Below are 17,662 nucleotides of genomic sequence, written 5' to 3'. Positions count from 1 at the left end.
GCAGCAGTTCTTGTCAGGGTATGTTGTCTAAGTGCCAAGGAACAATTTAAACCAGAATCAAATTTCTGATAAACAAAAATTGCACAGAAAATGTAAATGGACTGAAGTTTAAGACTCTGAAATCATACAGGGGACAGCCACCTACATTTAAAGGAAAATACAGATTTATGCCCCATTTTAAGTATACTTTGAAACACCAATTTAACACTGGAATTGCAGACGGGGGCCTCCATAATGATTGTCAAAATTATTCATTATGTATCAGAGTTTACAAAAAGCAGAATGATCATATTATGAAGGTCTGTACAATTTAATATAAATGATCTTTTCATTTTGGTACCTGAACTAGGTACAGCTTGGCTTCTGAACAGAGCTTGGAAGAATGCTGCAGTCTTTTAAATCCTTCACCCCTGCCCCCCAGTCTTAACAGTAGGAACGAATGAACCAGAGGGGAAGAAAACCCAGGAGCCATGTGAACATTGTCAAGGTGCCTGGAGTGGCTCTTAAACCTGGGTGCCAAGCTCAGGGCAGTTGTATGATCTATACTTAGATCTTTCTCCAATCAAGTGTGAACTACTGAAGTGCTACTGCAGTCTTAAAATGGAGTCACAGGCCATCCCTTTGGGCATTCTGATCTATCTTGTCACCCAAGCAAGCAGGCCTTTGTGATAGATGGGGGGTATAAGCCTGGGGGCAGTTTGGGGCTGCACTGGGAGTCTAAGGGTGAGGGCAGTTCGGGGCTGCAGAGGGACTCTAAGTCTGGGGGTGGTTTGGGACCTGGGGGGGAGGGGTGGGGGGTGTTAAAACCTACCTGAGGGTGAGGTCTGGGGGGAGGGGAGAGGGGACAGGACTAATACAATAAAAGCTCGGGTTACCCAGGGGTTATTCCTGCAACCCCTGTATTACTTGAATTTTCCTGCAAAGGGAGGGGAGCCAGGAACCACCAGGGCTGGTCAGTTTCTTGGCTCCCACAGTGGCAGGAGCTGGGAACCTGGGGCAGTCTGGTTCTAGTCTCCCCATGGCTTGCAGACTGGGAAACTGGTCAGCTCATGACTGATCAGTTTAACTTTCCCATTAGCACAAGGGAGGGAACCAGGCTAAGAGCCTTCTCCCTCTCTTCCCCAGCCCCAGGGCTGTCAGACAGCTGCATGTCTGAGGCAAGGGAGGGAGAAGGCTCCAGCCATGGGGCTGCAGGTCTCCCGCCCCCCAGCCAGGGACCCCACGGCTGGAGCATAGCCAGCCATGGGGCTGCGGGACTCCGTGGCTGGCCTTTCTCCATCTGTGGGTCTACATATGCCCCAGCCAGGGACCCCACGGCCTCCCCTCCAGCCGTGGGGCTGCGGGTTTCCCCCGTGCTCTAGCCAGGGACCCCATGGCTGGAACGGAGCCAGCTGCGGGTCTGTGGGTCTCCGCACGCCCCAGCTAGGGATACAGCGGCTGGCTCCGCTCCAGCTGTGGTGATGCAGGTCTCCCTGCCCCCTGGTCAGTGACCCTGTGACTGGAGCAGAGCCAGCCGCAGGGCTGCGGGTTTCCCCGCACCCTGGCCAGGGACCCTGCTCATATAAGTGGGCGAAGTTCACTCATTTAGTGAATAAAGGTTAGTGTCAGAGAGGTAGCCATGTTAGTCTGTAGCTTCGAGAACAACAAGAAGTCTTGTGGTACCTTTATAGACTAACATATTTTGAAGCATAAGCTTTTGTGGGCAAAGGCCTGCTTCATCAGATGCATGAGTGGGGGATTGGTTTTCAGAGGGGTATTTAAAGAATGGGGTCCCAGAAAAAGGGAGGGCTGGAGCTGACAAGGTCTATTCAGCAAGGTGGAAATGGCCCATTATCCATAGTGGGTATGAAGAGAGGAAAAAGCAAGTCAAATCAGATGCGGGGGGTATGAGCCTTAGTCAGAGTCTAACAATGGCTCATATCCCCCTGTCTGATCTGACCGAGATATAGTTTTTTGAAAAAATTATCACAGAGCATTTTAGATTTCACTACTCAAAGAATTACATTTATGCACAAGATGGATAAAAATGTCAGAAATCTAAAATAACACACTTGGAAAGTAGTAACACCACCATCATGTGTTTGATTGGGAGATGTGTGTGGCCCAGTCTACATTTACCACAGGCTGTTGACCTAAGTTATGGAACTTCAGCTATGTGAATAAAATAGCTGAAGTTGACATACCTTGATCTACTTACTGCAGTATTGATTGGTGAAACCTGTTACAGCAGGAGAAGTATGGCAGTAGGTGGAGAGGCTGCTGAAGTGCCAGCATGTGATCGCTTCCAGGTCAAAACAGTCAGAATCACCTGTTCTTCTTCGAGTGGTCTCCGTGGGTGCTCCACAATAGGTGTCGGACTTGCCCGGCGCCGCAGATCGGAATTCTTCTAGCGGTTTCTATTTGATCACGCATGCGCCGATGTGTGCCGCTCCCTTGCGCGCCGTCGGTCGTGTGCACGATCCTGTCCCCGCCAGTTCTTTCTCAACCGCCATCGGCTGCAGACGGAATCCGCTCCGGCTAAAGCCTGACACAGACAAGATAGTTGTTTTTATGTGTTAGTTCGTTGTTTGTCACTATTATACAAAAAAAAAAAAAGAAAAGAAAGAGAAGAGCATATTAAATAGCAGAGAGAAGAGGAACGAAGGAGAGAGGGGTGGACAATAGGCTGTTAAGCCGTCCGCTGCCCTGAAGGCCGTGAATGTTATTTTGGGTTAGAAAGCACTGATTAGTGGCTAAGTACCCTATTAACAGTAAAGACTCACTGCGATGGCTTCCTCGGGGTTTAAGAAGTGTGAGTTATGCCGCGAGGCTATGCCGGCCTAAGATGGGCATAGTGAATGCATTTGTTGCCTGGGGGAGTCTCATGTTACCCAGAAGTGTTCCCACTGCGCTAAGCTTACAGCCAGGGCCAGGAAGGACAGAGAAATGAGGCTCAAAATGATCTGGTTTGATAAGGCCCTCCAGCCTGAGCCACCGGAGAAGCCTCACACAGAAGGGCCCTCTGGATCGCATAAAAGGAAGGCAGCCTTTTTGACCCCCTCTGTGCAGAAGAGGAGGAAACTCTCCCCGGATCGATCCTTGCCAGCGGTCTCAGCGAGGAGGATGGGCGGAACGCAGAGCCCCCAGCTGCGAGCTGATGAAAGCGGCAGCGCGGCAGCGCACGTGGCCGAGGCTGGGCCTCCCGACTATACAGCAGGCGGCACAGAAGGTGCTGTGAGCACCAGCGCGGCAAGCGCCGGAATCGGCAGTGCTGCCACAAGCGGCACCAGCTCCCGCGGCGCTGATGGCGCAGGGGCACCCAGCACAGGGCCTAGTGGCTCTGGAGGAAGCTACCCGCGCGGCACCGCTGTTGACGGTGCCGAGTGTGGCGCCGACAACGGGGCCGAGATCCCTGGCACGAGAGGGGTGGCGCCCACCCTGCAGGGGAGGGGCAAGGCTAGAGCTAAAACCCGGCACCTTAGTCCATCTCCAGGAGGGGCTGCAATGCCCTTATCACCCCGCCCCCCTCCCGAGATATACACGCCGCACTGCCGGGCGGCAACTCCACCGGCTTATTTCGCGCCTCCCTCTCCGTTCCTCCAACCAATTTTGCCGTGGCTCAGGCCACCTTCACCATTTTTGGGCATGGATCCCCTTGAGTACTATCACAAACCAGCTTCACAACTATCAATGTCATCACGGAGATCCCGCTCTCCCAGACATCATGGGTACACTCCCCAGTTGTGGTCCAGGTCTCCATCACCGGGCCCTTGCCCATGTTGCTATGGTCGTCCTCATCATGCTGAACACAGACACCGCAGGTCTAGATCCAGGGGTAGGTCCTCTCCCACTACTCGTCAATACTCCTGTGTACACTCTTGCTCTGGGATGGGAACGCAGTTGTCCCAGGGGGAAGTAGGTCCAGAGTCCCGAGACTTCCCTTCACAGCCCACCAGGGAGCAAGTATACCAGCGAACTTAGGAGCCAGAGGATTTGGGAGAGGCTTACCCCAGTGGTTCCTCCTCATCCTCCCCAGATGAGGCCATTGCCCCCAGGGATGTCTCCCCTCCGGATGACCTTAAACAATTCCAGGAGCTGTTCAAAAGAGTAGCAGTCACGCAGGACATTCAAATAGCAGAGGTGCAGGAGAAGCACCATAAACTCCTGAAAAATTTGAGACCCCCGGCTTCATCTAAAATCGCTATCCCGCTGGACGAAGCCATTATGGAGTCCGCCACTAACATATGGCAGACTCCGGCCTCTATTCCGCCTACGAACAAGAGAGCAGATAAGAAGCACTTCGTCCCAGCCAAGGGCATGGAATTCCTGTTTAGCCACCCACAACCCAATTCTTTGGTGGTCGAATCATCCCAGCAGAGGTCGAAGACGCCTCAGTACAAATCGGGGGTCGGATAAAGATGCTAAGAAATTAGAGCTGTTTGGCAGGAAGGTCTACTCCTCCTCTACCGTATTATTGAGAATGGCAAATTACGCAGCACATCTATCAAACCATAACTTTGACAATTACTCTAGACTCACTCCTCTCATGGATTGACTTCCGGAGGACAAGAAGCCACTGTTAAAGGCGATTGTCCAAGAGGGCTACGCGGCATCGCGGACGGGAGTCCATATTGCCCTGGACGTGGCGGACACAGCGGCACGTTCAACAGCCGCAGTAGTGGTAATGCAGAGGGAATCCTGACTCCAGACGTCCGGTATCCCCAGAGACCTACAGGCGAAGATCGTGGATCTTTCTTTTGACAAGCAAAAGCTGTTTGCGGACTGAACCGACTTGGTCCTCCACTCCAGCAAAGACTCGAGGGCCACACTTAAGACCTTGGGTATTTATACTCCCCCATACAAGAAAAAGAAATTCTATCCTCAGCAAAGATGCTACGCTTACCAAGCACAGCGCGCACAATATCAGCGAGGCTATGACCAAGGGCTCCATCAACAGCAGCAGCAGTACAGGGCCCCCAGGCAACGTTCTCAACAAAGCCGTACACCCTCGGGGCAAGCCCAGAAACAGCAAGTTTGGTATGTCGAGGACTGCATTATCAACATCATCGCTCAATGCCATTCTCATTTCATGTTCCATCATCGCCTCAGACTGTTCCTCTCCCAATGGCAAAAGATCACAACAAACAAATGGGTGCTAGAAATTATAGCCACGGGTTACATGATCCCTTTCCAGTCACTTCCACTGACAAAACCTCCCACCCGGCCTCATCTCAGGGACGCTGCCCACAAGGCGAGGCTGAAGCAGGAGGTCGATCACCTCATGTTCATAAGGGCGGTGGAAAGAGTGCCGGAACAATTCCAAGGGAAAGGTTTTTACTCACGCTACTTCCTAACAGAGAAGAAAACAGGAGGCTGGAGGCCGATTTTTGGGTCTGCGGGGCCTCAACCGTTACTTGCGCAAGCAGCGCTTTCGGATGATTACAGTTGCCTCTATACTTACGGCACTGGACGATGGAGACTGGTTTGCAGCCCTCGACTTACAAGACGCTTACTTTCATATAACAATCCGCCCGGCACACAGACGCTTCCTCTGCTTCATGGTCGGCGGGGAACGTTTCCAGTACAGGGTTCTTCCGTTCGGCCTATGCTCAGCACCCAGAGTCTTTACCAAAACCCTCGCAGTGGTATCAGCCTACCTGCACAGACGGGGGGTGTTTATTTTTCCATATCTGGACGACTGCCTGCTGAAAGGGGCCTCAAATGCAGAGGTCCTGTGCATGATATGCATCACCACAAACACGTTTACTTCGCTGGGCCTAGTTATCAACCTCGCAAAGTCAAAGACCGAACCCACGCAAGATATAGAGTTAATAGGGGCATGCATAAACTCTATCGCATCAAGAGTATACCTGCCCGACGCCCGCTTCCGCGCCATCAACTCCCTGGTGCAAGTCATGACGTACAGCCCTGCGTTGCTGGTCCTAACGTGCCTGCAACTGTTGGGGCACATGGTGGCAGCGACGTTTGTGGTACAGAATGCCAGGCTACACATGCGAAGCCTGCAGCATTGGCTGGCGAGTGTTTAGAAACCGGCATCCCACACTGTCCACAGGGTAGTGTCGCCCACGACGTAGGTGCGCAGATCGCTAGCGTGGTGGGAAAATCCCAAGAACCTGCTAGTGGGGGTGCCCTTCCACCGACCACAAATTTCTATTTTTCTTACAACCGAAGCCTCCCACATAGGATGGGGAGTGCACATTGGCAGCAAGGTGACGCAAGGGCTATGGTCCCCTGCAGAACAGACACTGCACATAAACATACTGGAGCTCAGAGCAGCGTTCAATGCATGCAGACATTTTCAGGAATACCTGCACGGTAAAGTAGTCGGGATCAATACCGACAATACTTCCACTATGTTCTACATCAATCGACAAGGAGGGGCACGATCCCATGCCTTATGCGCAGAAGCAGTCCGATTGTGGAACTGGTGCATCGCCAACAACATAATGTTGAAAGCCTCGTACTTGCCGGGCACCCACAACATGAAGGCAGATCAGCTGAGCAGGCGCTTCGCACTCATGCACAAATGGCAGATCCGCTCTGACCTGCTATGGCGCATATTTTGTACATGGGGGTTTCCCCAAGTCGATTTGTTTGCCACCCAGTACAACAAGAAGTGTCCCCAGTACTGCTCCAGAGCAGGAATAGGGCGGGGGTCCCTGGGGGACGCATTCATGATTTCATGGAAGGGCCCTCTACTCTATGCGTTTTCCCCCCCCACAACGCTTATCCACAAGGTTCTGCAGAAAGCCAGAAGGGAGAGAACTCGCATGATACTCATAGTTCTAACTTGGGACTGGCAACAATGGTTTCCCTTGCTTCTGCGCATGTCGGATCGTCCACCACTCCCCCTACCGGTGGCGCGGGACTTACTCATGCAGGCTCAGGGGTCCATAGTGCACCCGCACCTTCAGGGACTACGCCGGCAAGCATGGTTAATCCATGGCTCAGCGCCTTAGAGAGCACGTGTACGGATGGAGTACGACAAGTCTTGGAGTGTAGCCGAAGGACCTCCAGCAGGAGGACTTACGAACAGAAATGGACATGCTTTACAGCCTGGTGTTCTGCCAAACAGTTAGCTCCCCTTGACGTTCCTATACCTGTAATACTAGAATACCTGTTGGACCTCAAACGATACGGGCTTTCTCTATCCTCTCTAAAGGTCCACCTCGCCCCCATATCACCTTTTCGGCATAAAGAGGAAGGGCCCACCGTATTCGCCCACCCTATCATCACAAGGTTCTTGAAGGGGCTGGTAAACCTGTACCCCTCTCGAAAACCGCTACCGCCGTCGTGGAGTTTGGACTTGGTGCTGAGCGCGCTATCGGGACCACCCTTTGAAGGATTAGCCACGGTACCCCTCCTACTCCTTACTATGAAAACAACCTTCCTTCTTGCGATTACGTCAGCCCACAGGGTGAGGGAGCTCGCAGCAGTGATGGCAACACTGCCCTGCACAGTAGTCTCAAAGGAGGCGATAATCTTACGGTTACACCCAGCCTTCGTTCCAAAAGTTTCCTCCGAGTTCCATCTTAACGAACCAATAATTTTACCCTCGTTTTACCCGAAGCCTCACAGCTCCAGCAAGGAAGCGCGCCTACATCTCCTTGATGTGAGAAGGGCGTTGGCCTTTTACATAGGCAGAACTAAGTCCTTCTGGAAAATGGACAGGCTTCTGGTGTCTCTCGCTCCCAGGTCAAAAGGGGAAGGCCTCTCTTCCCAGAGAATTTTAAAGCACATTGTGTCCTGTATAAAAATGTGCTACGAGCTTCGAAAGACCCCCTTTGCTGTCCCCGCCTAGGGCTCACTCCACCAGGGCGGTGGCGGCATCAACAGCCTTCTTCAAGGGAATCCCGTTAAAAGACATCTGTAGAGCGGCGACCTGGTCATCCTACGACACCTTCGCCAAACATTACGCCCTGCATCGGGTGTTTGATGAGGATACCAGTCTGTCGACAGCAGTCCTCTCGGGGGCAAGCTGCACATGAATCAATTACCCACCACCTTACTTGGGTTACTGCTGGGTAGTCACCTATTGTGGAGCACCCACGGGGACCACTCGAAGAAAGAGAAGTTACTCAGCTGTAGTAACGATGGTTCTTCGAGATGTGTCCCCGTGGGTGTTCCACCACCCGCCCATCCTCCCCTCTCCGGATCTCTGTCTGGTGTTTTTCAGGAGCATCCGAGGTGGTTGGTCAAGGAACTGGCGGGGACAGGATCGCGCACATGACTGAGGGCGCGCAAGGGAGCGGCGCGCATCGGCGCATGTGTGATCCAATAGAAACTTCTAGAAGAATTCCGATCTGCGGCGCTGGGCGAGCCCAACACCTATTGTGGAGCACCCACGGGGACACATCTCGAAGAATCATCGTTACTACAGGTGAGTAACTTCTCTTTATAGGCTCTAAAATCTACCAGTAGATCCTGATCTGCTGGTTAATGACCAGTGATCTAGACCATTCCTGACAGAAGTTTGTCTAACCTGCTCTTAAAAATCTTCAATTATGGAGATATCACCACCTCCCTAGGCAATTTATTCCAGTGGTCAATCAGCCTGACATGAAGTTTTTCCTCATCTCACGAAATCAGAGAATTGGAAGAAACCCCTAGAAGTTATCAAGTCCAGTCTCTTCACTCATAACAGGACCAAGCACCAGCGTGCACATACATGACATTACATGCCCAGCTCCCACAAAAGGAACTGAAGAGTGCAACAGTACTTTTCTGTCAGTCTTCTGACAGCTAATGGTTTCATGAATGCACAGGATTCTTGTTGCACTGCCTTGGCTTCCATGGTCTAATAAATTTAGTCTTTAACCTTTTAGGTGTTGCATGTACGCTATACCTTCTCATAGTGAAGTTTTAAAGAATGTTACTATCAGGATAGCTGATCGGGGCATGAAAGAAAAATCTAAGTGAAGTGGTTATAGCTACTAAATTTCATCTTGCTATTTTAGTTATAGTAAGCAGTAAAAGAATATAATTACCAATTTAATTTTCCTATTCGTCTTTGAGTGCCTGTTCATGTGTATTCCACGTAGGTGTGTGCACACATGCATGATGGTGGAAAATTTTTTCCCATAGCAGTACCTGTAGGGACAATCTGGGTGCCCAGTGCAGTGCCATACTGACCCTTCCCCTCCTCACTTCCTTCTTGCTGCCCGTGATGATAGGTTGGAACTCCTGTAGCTCTTCCTCAGCAAGTGCCCCAGTTATCTTTCTCTTTGTAAATAGTTTTTCTCCAGTTAGTGTATATAGGCAGACATTTTTAATTCTGCCAGGGTTTGTTTCCCCCAGAAGGGTCATTCTCTGTTGCCCTCAGAGCTGTGGTATGCTGCAGTTTCCAGGGCTGAAGGCTTACCAGGACTGCACCAGGTGCATGCAAAAAAGTGATGCACACTCCTCCTGCTTGTGTTACCTGGGAGAGGGTCACCAGAAAGAGCGCTGCTGCATTTGTCGATAATTTTGGTCAAGGGCTCTAAAAGATAGAGCACAGCATCTCAAAGTCCTGCTGATGGAGGCAACCCTGCACTCTCAATCTGACTTCTGGGGATCTGGCACGGAGTATGTCTTCATTGCTGCACAGTATCATCAGCCTTGGCGCCGAGGAAGGATGTTCCTGAGACACCACCACTGCTCCACAATGGGATTATCTAGTCAGGGGTGCTCCTGATCTCCAGTGCCTCAAAGAAGAAAGAAGCCCTCCTCCCTTCAAGGGAAGTATGACCCTGAGAGGGCCACCCCTCTAAGTCACCAATCACTGTTGATTTCTGCCCCCGCCCAACCCCCCGATAAGGCAGATTGATTCCACAGCTTCACCCATCACTGAGCCCACTGCAGGAGCCTTCAACACTTGAAACTATTCAGGTCTGATAGGGTCTAGGGCACCATTCTCTTCTTGTGTGTGACAAGTCACTGACACATATGGTGCCATCACAGCTGTGGGTCATATAGAGGGGAAAGCCTGAAATGTTATTGAGGCACTTGCTGTTGCTGAGTTCTGAGTGCCCTCAGGCCCCTAGTGGACAACACAGCTGTTAATCAAGCTCTCAAAGCTGCATCAGTGCAGCCTCAGAACTACCATGGTCTTTGAAAAACAGCAAGAAGTCCTGTGGCACCTTTATGGACTAACACATTTTCTGGAACATAAGCTTTTGTGGGTAGACCCACTTCGTCAGATGTATGTAGTGGAGACTCTCGAGGCAGGTCTAAAATATACAGGCCCATGTAAAGAAGGGAGTACCAGTCGAGAGAGGCCAGAGTTGACAAGGTCAATTCATTCAGAGGATGTGGTCCATTACCAGCAGCTGATGTGGCGGTGTAAACACCAAGAGAGTAGAAACTACTTTTGTAGGTGGCTAGCATTCCCAGTCTTTGTTCAGTTGCTGGAGTGCTTTTTAGCTGGGGGTGTAGGTGATGTCCAGTGGTGTTCTATTACTTTCCTTGTTGGGCCTATCTTATAGCATACATCTGGCTCTGTCAGTCTGTTTCCTCACTTCCTCAGGGCTATGTCTGCACTCGGGGAAGACTTTGAAATGGCCATGCTAATGGCCAAATCAGAGAATACTAATGAGGTCCTGAAATGAATATTTACTGCCTTATTAGCATGCTGCTGGGCGTGGTACTTGCTGTGTTTTGATCGCACATGGCTCGTCTACATGGTGGTCCTTTTCAGAAGGACCATGCAGAAGTCAAAATCCTCTTATTCCTATCAGCTGATACCAGGGGATTTTGATGTTTGCAGGGTCCTTTCAAAAAGGACCCCTTGTGTAGATGAGCTGCGTGGGATCAAAATGTGGCACTTTCATAGTGCTGCAGCTGGCAGCATGTTAATAAGGCACTGAATATTCATTTCAGTGCCTCATTAGTATTCTCCGATTTAGCCATTAGCTTGGCCATTTCAAAGTCTTCCCCTAGTGTAGACGTGTCCTACATGAAGTTTTAGGGAAACTTGGTAAAGGTCTTCTGGTGTGTGTTGCCCTCTGTCTGAGGGATTGGAGCAAATGCAGTGGTCACCATAGTATGTCTTTTGCAGTGGATTTTTCATCTTTAGTCCATTTCTATGATGTCTATCCACTGGCATTTGGAGAGGAAGATGTCTGTAGCTGTGCAAGTTTTTTCATGAGATTGATGGATTTCCACTCCGTATGGCTAAATACAGTGCCCTGCATGGTGACAGGTATCACAGGGGTAGCTGTGTTATTCTGTAGCCAGAAAAACAATGAGAAGTCCTCTGGTACCTTATAGACTAACAGAATTTTTTGGAGTATAAGCTTTTGTGGGTAAAGACCTACTTCATCAGATATATGGAGTGGAGATTCCACAGACAGATCTGAATATACAGGCTCATGAAAAGAAGGCCATCGCCTACAGCCGCCAGCTAAAACCTCTCCAGAGATTGAACAAAGACTGGAAGTGGTTGGATATTCCCTCATACTGAAAGCCAAAGGAGCCTACATCCCTGGGACTTCAGAAACCTGCTGAGGTCTCTGAAAAGGCTCAGGTTCCATAAGGTCTCCATCATCCCTGGTCTGGATCCTGTCGACTGGTATGCTGTCAGCCTGCCCTCGACTTAAAGGATGTGTACTTGCACATATCAGTATTGCCAGTCAACAGGAAATAGCTTCAGTTTGTGGTAAATGATGGTCATTACCAATATACAGTCCACCCATTTGGACTCTCATTAGCTCCTCAGGTTTTTACAAAATGTAGCATTCCTGTGGGGAAAAAAAGGTATACCTGTATTCCTTTACCTGGACAACTGGCTCATCGAGGACCATTTGAGCAAACAGATGCAAGCATTCTTTTCAGTTAATCAGCAACACCTTTTACTCTCGTAGCCTGCTAATAAACAAGAAGTCCACTCTCTCCCCAGTACAGAGACTAGAGTTCATAGGATCAGTTTTAGACTCCCACCAAGGTAAGGGCCTTCCTCCCATCTTCCAGGTTTCAGGCCCTGACACACACAACCCACAATGTTGGTTCCCCACAATCACAGCCAGAAACTGCCTCAAACTTCTCACCCGCATAGCAGTGTGTATGTATATAGTACAGTATGCTTGACCTGAAGCTCCATCTGCTCCAATCATAGTTGGTGTCGGTGTCTTGACCAGCCCAGGAGAAACTGAACAAAGTAGTCACCCTCCCTCTGTCGGTCATTTGCTCTCCCTTTAGTGGACTGACCCATCTGACATTTGTGCAGGGGTTCTATTTCTCAGCCCTCAACCCTCAGTAGTTCTAGTTGCAGATGCCTTGATTTGGGAAGGGGTGCTCACCTAGAAGGTCTCAAAACCCAAGGGGAGTGGTCTCAGAAGGACTGTGAATTACATATACATGTCGGGGAACTCAGGGCAGTAAGGTTGGCTTGCCATGCTTTCAGGGATTGCCTTGCAGGCTATTGTATTTCTATCCATGATGTACAACACAATTTTAATGTTCTGTACCAACAAATGGTGGTGCACACTCCTCTCCCCTGTATCATGAAGTCCTCCACTTATAGGACTTCTGCACAGAACTCTCCATCTTGCTTCAGGAGTCTACCTCCCAGGTCAGGATAATGACCTTGTGGAAGGACCAGCTCAGGTGATCCACAGTCATGAGTTGTCTTTGTACTGATGTGGTGACTTCAGTCTTTCCCTCATGGATCTGTTTGCTGCATACCTCAACAGGAGGTGTTACCAGTTCTGCTCCTTCCAGAACCATAGTTGGGGTTCCACCGTGGATGCTTTCCTCATCCATCGGCAAGGCCTGCTTGTGTATGCCTTTTTCTCTCATCCCATTGTTCAACAGTACTCTTTGGAAGATCATACATGAGCATGCACGAATCATTCTCATTTCTCCATCTTGGCCTTGTCAATTATGTCACTTCATGACAGGTCAGTAGACACACCAATCATGTTACCCCTGGGGAGAGATTTCCTCACACAGGGCCAAGGTCAACTTTACCATCTGAACCTAGATTCTCTTCACCTCACAGCGTTGAGGCTCAGTGGCTAAACCTCACTGCATGTGCCTGCTCAGAAGAAATTAAACAGATCTTCTCAACAGGAAAGAGCTTTACACCAGAATTACATACCTGGCTAAATGGCAGAGGTTCTCCATATGGGCTACTCAAAGAAACATTCCTCCTGCTACAGTCTCAATTCCATTTATTTTGGATTATCCCTTCCTATATGAAACAAGAGAGTTTCTCCAGTCTTTCAGTAAGGGTACATTTAACAGGCATTTCTGCATTCCACCCTGGTTCTGAGAATCATTATTCATGAGCCCTATTGTTACTTGATTCCTTAAGGAGTTCAGTAGACTTTAACCACATGTTCACCAGCCTTTCCCACCTTGCGGTCTTAACTTAGTTAACTTATGGCTCCCCCTATTGAACCAGTGGCCACTTGTTCACTGTTATATCTCTCCTGTAATGTAGGATTTCTGGGTAGCCATTGCTTTGGCTAGGAGAGTCTTGGAGTTGGGTGCTCTCACTTAGAACTGCCATATACTCATTTCTTTAAAGACAAGGTACAACTTAAACCACAATGCACCTTTCTCCCAGAAGTGTGTCTTAATTCCACCTCAACCAGGATGTTTTCTTTCCTGTGTCTTATCCCAAGCCCCACTCCACTTCCAGGGAGCAGAACCTGCTGCATGCCCTAGATGTTCGTAGGGCATTGGCCTTCTATGTATACAGGAACTAGACAATTTTAGAAATCCTATCCAGTTGTTTGTGACAATGCAGACAGAATGAAAGGTCATCCAGTGTCACCCCAGTGTATCTCCTCATGGGTAATGTCCTGCATTAGAGAGTGCTATAAACTGGCTGTGGTCCCCACTTCACCCCAGCTCATTCTACCAGAACGCAAGCATTCTCCATGGCCCAGACCCATACCCATGAAACTGGTAGGGCTGCTATGTGGTCTTCAGTACATGCATTTACTGCCCACTATGCCGTTACTCGTCAGGCCAGAGGATATGGCCTCTGGTAGAGCGGTTTTGCAATCAGCCATTTGCTCTGACCCCCAACTGGTTGACCATTGTTTTGGGAATCACCTAACTGGAATACAGCGCACGCACGCATGCACGCACGCACGCACGCAAATTTGAAAAGACAGTTACATACCTTCTTGTAACTCTTGTTCTTCAAGGTGTGTTGTTCATGTCTATTCCAATACCTCTCCAACTGTTCAGAATAGCTGGCAAGAAGGGACTGAGAAGGGAAGGGGTTGATAGGGCGCTATACTGAGAACATGAAAGCATCACTGCAGGGGACATCCAGACTGACTCTACAGGAGCTACTGTGAGAAAAAATTTCCAGCCACTGTGCACGCGTGCACTTTATTGGAGTAGACATGAGCAACACATCTTGAAGAACAACAGTTATGAGAAGGTACATAACTGTCTCTTTTTCAGTCGTTTATAAACTTGATAAAATTTCACTTTTGGGACTGAAAATATATAGTTCTGGGCTGCTTCTGCTTGTAGGCAGGTAGTGCAGGTGGAGGAGGATTGATTTTTTTTTTTTTTTTTTTTTTTTTTTTTAAACGATGCAGTTGTGCTTGCAAACAAAAATTGGCGTGGGATAGGAAGTATTTTTCTTCATTATTTAAAAATAATCTTACACATAATTTTTTAGAAGTTTCTGGTGTCCAAAATGGGAATTAAGCCTTTCAGAAGTTTACTTCTTATAGGCTGTGTCTACACTATCTCCATACTTTGAAGGGAGAATGGGAAGTAGGGTGTTGGCAGTTTATTAATGAAGTGCTGCGGTGCATATGCAGCACTTCATTAAGCAAATTCCCCCCCACAGCAACTCCGAAGTGTTAAAAAAGCTCATTGTGTTCAAAAAGCCAGAAAGTGACAGTTAAGACTGAACACTTGTGCACATGACTTAAAATAGACTTTCACTACACCAAAATACTATCTCTTAATTAGAATGATTTTTAAACACTAGTATTCTTTTTAGTGCTACATATGCTACAGAGTCTGTGAGGAGTACCTATGAAAAATATGTCACCAACTACTCTTGCACAAGACTTGTACATTAAGTAGAATATAGAGCAATAATGGAAAATATACTGGAATGCATAGGCTACATGATTTTTTTTAACAAGTTTTATTACCTGAGTAACCCAAGATTACAGGAAAAATCTGTTATGGGAGTGTACCAGTTGTGGCTCCATATTTAAGACTAAGTTGAGTCTTGTACTTTTCAAGCAGGAATTTGTTTTCCTCATGAATGAAATTTGGCATATTCTTTCCAAAGCTTGAGTACTTATTGAGTGTGTCATGAATTTTCTAAGAAATTTGCAAGTTATTTAAATAAATGTTAGTTAAAATTAATTTAAAGTGGGCTTTCTCAAACTTTTTAATCTAAGATTTTTTTCTCTTAATTTAGTTCAGATTTCTCACATAGTTAAAACTTACTGAAATATTGTGCATACACTATATTAGAAAAATATGTTTAAAAAATAATTAATGGTAACGCCCCTCCTCTCCCCCTATTCTTTAAAAGAAAAAAAATTGTGCTTGAGAACAGGACATAAGAATAGGGCTCTTCTTTTGAGAAACTGTCTTAAAAATGACCTCTGCCAAAATGGGAGTAATTCCCTTTTGTTTTTAATGGAACTGAGACCATAAACTGCTCTTTCCAAAGATGGTTACTGCCTTCATCTTAATGTTTGTCTCTGCCTCCTGACAGCTTAGGAGATTTATCAGCCACTTGCCTTCCTTCTATTTTGGAAATATGGGAGATGGTGGCAATTTGAAAGGAGGACACTTGTTTGAAGGCAGTCCCCATCCTGCATTCCGTTAAGAAGAATGGAAAGTGGTAGGCATTCTGACAGCTGGTAATTCTGGTTTCTCTGTGGAAGATATGTGCACCAGCCTTGTAGACATAAAATCTTGGTTTATAAAAACAGCAGGAAAATTGACCATTAATTCTTCATCTTTTTTTGCCAAATATTCATTGCTCCTGCTCTTCCCAACAGGAAAGGAGGAAAATTTGTGTGTGTACACATCCATGTTGAGAAATGTAACGGGTAGAAGAGGGATGGGGAGTCAGGATTTGTGTGACTATGGAGAGATTATGTAATTAAATTTTTAATGGTAAAAAAAAAAAAAGAAGAAATCCTTCCCCATGAAGATGGGGATGAAAAATTTGTCTCTAGAAATTATTTGACTGCAGTCAGTCTATGCATACTTTCTTCATCATCATCGTCATCATCGGTTTAAACTGTCATTACAGGGCAGAGGTAAGGTTATTTGTTGAGAGATAACAGCAAATTTCTGTACATCAACATGCATGGCTTTTTTTTATATCTCATAATTCTGAATTTTCCATGCTTGTGTTTGAGATACACATCTGTATGATAGATTTTAACTTGTTACAGATGAACTTCATCGCAACACAGTTTGGGAATATATATATTATATTTAATAAATACCTTGTGATGAGATAGTTAGTCCACATTGCTGTGCAGGAGGGTAGCTTTAAGGGTTAAACAAAACCTTTTTGACTTTTGAGGACTCAACTTTAATGTTTTTTTAACAGTTTTTTTTAATGGAAATTATTTATATTTGAGCGAACAGTTTTGAGTAAGGGTGGGGTGACTTTTTCATCTCTAAATGGCTTATTTTTCTTGTGTGACAATTAGGGATCAACCAGACCAGTAGGGGTTCTGTCAGACCCTGCCAGGTAGCTCTGGGTGCCTTCTTGCTGTGCTGCTATGGCTCATACTCTAATGCCTGTAGCAAGCTTAAGAGTCTCACCCAGGCTTCCATCAACCTAATTCTTCTTGACACCTGTGAAGTGGTGAAAAATGCCCTGACCCTCCCTTGCATTAGTTCATTTTGGGGTAAAAATAAACACTTAATAGAAAAATCATAGATTCAAAGATGGAATAATAATGGAAAGCAAACATACATGTTACAAAGACAGTAAATATAAAGAAGCATCTTTGGGCTTCGCACTTTTTGCTAGTTAATTTCTCTTTTCTAATACAAGTTACTGTAGCCTCTGATTAGTTTTCCAGTGTGCTCTCTGTCCTGAAGGGGATCCTCTGTTTGATGAACTGCACTCTGCTAAGATGTTGGCCCTCAGAGTTTGGATAAAAATACCCAGGCCCACAACTGTTTTTACAGTGTCTTTTATCTTTGTGACTCATAGTTCTTTGAGTGCTTATTCATGTCAATTCCAGTGAAGTACATGTGCATGTTCATGGTAACTGGAAGAAGTTCTTCTCATAGCAGCATGCCTAGGGTCAGTCTGGGTGCCCCCGGCAGTCACATCTTCATGGTGCCCAGTATAGAGCCCTGCCAACCCTCCACCCCTTAGTTCCTTTGTACAGCCAGTGATGGTGAGCTGGAACCTCCCATAATCCTTGCTTTTGCACGTGCATGTATCTTCTGTCCTTGTTCCTGCATATAGTTAATTTCAGTTATGTTTTCTTATTATAGTTAGTGTAGTTCATGGGGGAGCCTTCCTCCCATTATTTTTGGACTCGCCAGACTTGTGAAATACCACGGTTCCTGGGGTTCAAAATCCGGTGTGTGCTAACTGCGTACCAAAGAGCCATTCTTATTCTTCCTGTTTAAGGTACCACTGTCAGATTATCTGCAAGGTATGCTTTAGAACTCTGACAGAACAGCTCTGTACCCCCTACTCAAACCTGGT

General features: G+C 47.4%; 1 protein-coding gene across 4 annotated transcripts in view; it reads left to right on the top strand.

Moving 5' to 3' along the window:
* The window catches only part of KIAA0232 (KIAA0232 ortholog), a 149,217-nt gene that overhangs the window by 42,319 nt on the left and 89,236 nt on the right, over nt 1-17,662 (top strand). The gene's annotated exons all lie outside the window — the stretch shown is intronic.

Source organism: Carettochelys insculpta, chromosome 4 (assembly GCF_033958435.1).
Source record: "Carettochelys insculpta isolate YL-2023 chromosome 4, ASM3395843v1, whole genome shotgun sequence".
In the NCBI taxonomy this organism is placed as follows: Eukaryota; Metazoa; Chordata; order Testudines; family Carettochelyidae; genus Carettochelys; species Carettochelys insculpta.
This window is presented reverse-complemented; position numbering and strand designations above follow the sequence as displayed.